Source organism: Dermacentor andersoni, chromosome 4 (assembly GCF_023375885.2).
Source record: "Dermacentor andersoni chromosome 4, qqDerAnde1_hic_scaffold, whole genome shotgun sequence".
NCBI classification, from domain to species: domain Eukaryota; kingdom Metazoa; phylum Arthropoda; class Arachnida; order Ixodida; family Ixodidae; genus Dermacentor; species Dermacentor andersoni.
Window position 1 is genome coordinate 212396469 of NC_092817.1, and position 6012 is coordinate 212402480.

General features: G+C 44.0%; 1 long non-coding RNA gene across 1 annotated transcript; it reads right to left on the reverse strand.

Moving 5' to 3' along the window:
• Positions 1–687: 687 nt before the first annotated feature.
• Positions 688–5760, reverse strand: LOC140217201 (uncharacterized). Its single transcript, XR_011893731.1, has 3 exons — positions 2723–5760; positions 1939–2047; positions 688–810 (listed from the first exon to the last, which is right to left on the reverse strand). It is a non-coding gene; the product is annotated as an uncharacterized lncRNA (long non-coding RNA).
• Between the last annotated feature and the right edge of the window lie 252 nt (positions 5761–6012).

A 6012-nucleotide genomic window follows, 5' to 3' on the forward strand; every position in this document is an offset into this window, starting at 1 on the left:
ATCTCCTTACCTTCCTTATGAATTGTGCGTTAAATGAGGCTTTTTTCTTGGTGAAAGAGTTTTAGTTTAAGGCCTAAACAAGCTCCATGGCAGTTTGCATTTAAGGAGTGTAAGCATCCTCTGAAAACATGTACATGACTGTGCAACCGTGGCAGTGTATAAGGACCATAGTGCTGGCGAAATTCATTAAGATTTCCTTATATGTGTGACAAGGAATCTGCAAGTTGGCTCCACCTCCAGTGGACTATCAGATAGCAAGACTGCTTATTTATCATTGTAAAACAAGCGTCATAGTAGCCATGCCATGTGTCCTTTTCGCGGTTGTGTGAGCAACATGCATTTTCGATTTATCTGTTCTTGCCCTTTCACCTCTCGCTTTATAGTGCTGTGCAAGCAGTAAAACTGGATGGTTGTTAGACTTATGTCCTGTCACTTCCTCACCTTTCTTATGAATTGTGCATTAAATAAGGCTTCTCTTTTGGTGAAAGAGTGCTACTTTAAGGCATAAACAAGTTCCATGGCGGTTTGCATTTAAGCATCTTCTGAAAAATGTACATGAGGTACACTGCAAGAAGAACGCTTTAAAAAAGAACACGAGTGTATTTATCACCAAGGCCAACCCTTGTGTCCTAGCATATTTCTCAAAACTGATACTGAGGTGCAAGGTGTCTATATCATATTACCTTGTCAATGAAGCAAAGTACAGTGGCGCCTGGACGTTGTGAGGCCAACTCAGACGTAGAGATCAGCACCAGCACTGATCAGCAACACAGTAGTGTGCTTACACTCTTTCTGCAGGCCCAGCCACATCTGCATTAAAACAAGTGAGCTTATTCTCACAAGAGTATAATATAAAAAGTGACACTATGAACAAAGTAATTCTTATTAGGTATAAATAGGATTTAAATGCTGATATTCGCCCATAGAAAGCTTTGAGTTAACAAAGCCTGCAAGATAAGAAAAGTGCAATGTATGAGCCATCTGTGCAAAAACATTAATCGAAGGTCCCTTTTTTTCGCTTCTGTCCTCCTCGTGCATAGATGGCAGACAGGTTAAGTAAACTGGACCAGACTGCCCTGTAGGGTAAGCAAAGGTGGTCAGTTCTTCGGGGAGCAGCCTATAGGCTGCTTCTTGAAAGAGTATTAGAAAATGCGAATAATGCATGTATGCATTATTCACAAGAGGCCTTGTTTCTCTGAGAATGCCACAGCCAATCACATATTTCAAATTGACCATTTTAAAATGCATGCAAAGTACAGCATGGCTTTGAGGGTACCCCAGACTACTGAAATTCACATCAGCCAAGTTCAGCAGACAACACCATAATTAAGCCTCTAGAAGTTGTGCATTTTACTGCAAGTTAACAGAATAATGAGGAAGAGAAGGTGAGGGAGATGGTGCCACTATAGCATAGTTCAAGCTCTATCCCACATCATGTGCAGAAGGGCAAAGAATGCCCAGCTTTTGGTTATACTCGCACCTGTGACCACTGCACCATGTTGACTGACATGCGTAACAAGCAGTTTGTGATACCACGTTATTACATCCTGCAACTGACGTGACATCAGAGATCAGCTTCAAGCTTGACGCTATGCTATACTAGGGTCGGATCATGAACCGGCTACATTAAAATCTAAAGCAGAAGTGTTGAACATTGTTTGCCAAACCTGCCAGCCTCTGCACTTCATATTTTGCAAAAGTTCTAGACAGAAATCCTGTGTTGGAAAGACAGCATGCACTTTCCTAAAGCTTTCTCTCAGCGCCCACATTTTTCTATGCATACATTATTAACCACTATTTACCTTGACACGCTGTACACAAACAGCACACTTGGAAAAGCAGAAACTAATCGGGAAAGTTGGCAGGTACCAAATACACGAATAGAACCTAGAACACATAAATAGAACACATAAATGGCTGTGACCGTTTTGTACGTACCTTGTCAAAGCAGGCAGATCAGATGCTTTCTCGTGCTGTTCAGGCTGCATAGTGCCGCAGTCTCCTTTGTGGTGCAGAGATGCCTCCGTCTCAGGAAATTGTGACATCCCTAAACAATAAATGTTCAGCTTATTGTAATCACTGCTGAATCTGCAAACTTGTGATTTAACAACATCGCGTCAAATTGTGGAAAGCTCTCGTACAGCCAGCTACAAGAAGCTGCATCCGCTTAGACAAATAAATATTTCATTCTTACATCACAGGCGGTTATTAAACGTGTCAAAGGCACGAAAACAAACAGAACACTAAACACAAGAAATACAGGTTGTCTTGGCGACAATCTATAAGCATCAAAGTTTGCATACAAGCTAAAATCTTCTCACGAGTCAGATCATTTGGATGCCGTCGCGCGTTGACGTTAGCTGTGAAAACATTTGCACAACACATCAACGTACTTCTAGAATTGTCTATACGATTTCTTGCTGAGGAATTACGTACAGAAGCAGTGACATTCCCTGCTTGAATTTTTGTGCCCGTTCAGACCAAGCGATGCCCCGGCGCTAGCATACTTCATAACAAAAAGAAAATAAACAATAGATGAAGCTCTTAACAACATCAATCTCGGGGTAATTTTCGTGAAACGTTTTCCTAAATGTGCACTACGATATCGAACGAACATTAGGGAATCACTGTCACTGTTTTTGTAGCTGTACTAATCATCTTCTGCTGCGCATGACAAGGTACACTACATGAACCATAAGAATGCGCTAGGCGCCGGACTTACCTTCTGAGGCGAGCGCTCCTTCGTGTCCGTTCACGCCGCATCGACTGCACCAACAGTCCGTCAAGCGTAGTGTTGAATTGCAGTGAACTACAGCACGCGATAGCACAACTATCAACACATTCTTCCGTGCACTTTGAGCCGATGCGGGAGCGGCGAGAGTACAACACTTCTCATGAGCCGGGCACAAAGAAAGCGCGTGTGGACCGCACTACGATAATCAACAACGGCGCACCGCAAGAAACATACAGCGAGCTAATAGCATTGCACAGGACCCAGGGCTTAGTGATCGTTAATTCACACAAAAAAGGAGCACATGTTCTCTACGCACCGCGTAAATATGATCAAACGATCAGTACCACATCGACCGCCCGGGCCGCCGCAACAACGTTTATAGATCCTCTTTAAGTACCCCAACTCCTAGCCTATGCGCACCATTTAGCCCGCTACCGTTCACGCCACCGCAGCGCTGCCATCGACCTCCGCGCCAAGCGTCCAAGCGTCGTCTGCTATAGCCTGGCACGGTTATAGGTGCTTGTCGCGGCACTCGGCATTTACATGGTGCTCGCTGAATAAAGCAGCCGTTATTTCTTTCTGTTGTTGTTTAAGCTGAAGTATAATATTTTACAGACACCATACCTGGGGGTGCAGGTCCGAAGAAAGGAATGAGATGAAAAAAAAGTGGGCCTACAAACCAAAGTGCGCACGCAATGTTAACGCTCGGTGACCCACACTTCGCCGGTACTGGCGTCTCCGTGAGCGCAATACTTGGACCGGACGCAAAAGACCTCGACCGCCAGCCACGTGCACGAGGACAGTGACAAGGCACACGCAGTGAGAAAATAAAATCGGCTACAGCACAAGAAGCGCAAACACCCGCAACTAACCTGCACATGTCAGCAGAGCAGCACCGCTCACTTGGTGCAGAGCTCGACCGCAGCGCCCTCACAGTCCCAGGAACAAGTCGCGCCTTGCTCGAAAGGAAGAGTCGTGCAACTGAGAAAGTAATTATAGGTCTCGGTCCGAAATGAGGGGAAATGACGTATTTTGTTTACTTCGCCGTCTGTGGTTCCGGTAACCGTGATCGCATGGGTAGCGTGGGTAGTACAGGCGTATTATTTCAATGTTCTTGCGTGTTTTAGGCGACCTTTTTCAACAACTTTGCTGACATTGCTTTCAACAGCGAGGACAACCTGTGGAGCAGCCCTATCAACCGGACAGGGCCGTAAAATCTGTTTGAAGTTCGCAGCACATCGTCGTTTGGTTTGTGAATGTTAGAAGGTGTTCGTGATTCTCAGCGGCGTAATCGACGACAGATTTGGCGTCGAGTGGTGTACACTTTGTTCAGGCTTGTTGTGCGCCGTTCTACGGATGTGTACTGTGGTGTTGATTGTGCTTCGGGAAATGGTGCCACGCCGGCGGGATTTGCTTTCTTGTAAAAACGTCCGTACCGTCTTTGGCGAGTGCTTTCGGAGACTGCTCGCCTTTTGTGCTTGTGTGTGTGCGTGTGCGCGCACGCGCGCGCTTCTGATATACGTCGAACGCGTAGGAACGTCCGTACAGTCTTTCGAGAGCGCTTTCGGAAACTGCTCGCATTCTGTCTGTGTGCGCGCGCTTGACATTCGTCGTTATTGCGATTTGCAAAGGTGTTTTTCATTTGGTGACTGCGTCCGCGAACGCCAGGATGTGATACACGTTCGTCATTTAAAGACCCTGCTTCAGTGTAGGGTCACTTACATTTTGGTTGCTTGGAGGTCAGCTTTCAACACATGGCAAGGCATTGCAGTGCGCTTAACCATCATTGGCACACGAACTGCTTTGTCATTTCTCCTTTAAATTTAAATTCAGTTTTGTGTAGTATGTAGGCAGATAATGGTCACCAAGTTGCGACGCTCATCCCGTTTTTTGCCACTGCTGTGCACATATGAGGATTCTTTACTAGGTCAAGCTCTCTTAGCAAGTTGTGAAACACTTAGTGCAAATAATTTTTCACAGCAGTAACTGTGATCATGACCACAATTGATCACATGACATTTTTAGGGATTGTTATTATTACCACATTTTCTTATTTATTTGTGACAAAGTGCGATGGATTTTGACAGCTATTTTGGCTATCTGTTCACCAACCTATTACACTGTTTTGTGGTTGTGCTTTTTATTTTTATATGTGGGCATGCATGGCCAATCTCATGCCTACCTTCTACAATTTGACATAAACAGGCACTAACATGCTCTTAGGAGATTTGTATTTGACAGTATTGTGGTTGACGCACTTGGCTATTAGGAAAATATGCAGGTTCAAGTTCGCCCATTACTACCTCTGACTGATATCTCTGATGCAAAGCAATATTATTAGGATGTGACAAAGTGCATGCATAATTTGTCACTGATCAAACTGCCTGCAATAAACTTTATCAACTCGTCCTTGTTTGAAGTGTTTCCAATGTGCTATAATCGCATTGCCAGATTATTTTATTGCGTGCACAAACATATAGCATTTTATTATGAAACTTTGATGGTACCCGACTCCTATATTGCAATAAAATCTTAGGCAGATCTACTCTGAACAAAGGATTCATTCTCTGATGATAGCTTTCGACAATATCATGGTGCTATCCAGTGCCTATTGGCTGGTCGAGGAATGCGTCATGCAAAGGCAGTAGTATCGCCATAAGTGTTCATCCGAGAATATGTCCCCAAGTGAAAATCATTGCATCAAAAGTACCGACAGCAGCTTTGATGGGGATGTATATGTGTTCGTTGCATGAAATTCCAGAAGTTGAACTCTGAACATCTTATTTGCTCTGTAGTTTATGCTGGTATATATGTGTCACAATGGTTCAATGTGATCATGCAGCACATTTATCACGCTCTTGCATGTACTACAAACAACTCATCATAAATCTCACTGTCATTAATGAGCTTTTGTATGCACTACGACTTGAGTACACACACTTTGTATGCAATTCATAGTCATCCACAAAGATCAAGTTGCTCATACGACTACAGTGCGTACACATCACACACCATCTCACACACGTCATACATAATCTCGTCAGGTCTACGCAACTCATCGCACACATGTCATACAAGCTCTACGCATTCTTATCGCAGATCGCATAAATCTCGTGCACTTCGTAAAGGTCTGCGTAGCACATCATACAGATCTCGCTCATTTTCTACGAGAATTCGTTCAATATGCATTTCATATCGTTCATTTCTCGTCAAATCTGTGCGACATGCATACATCTCGTTCAATTTCTCGTCAAATCTGTACGACATGCATACATCTC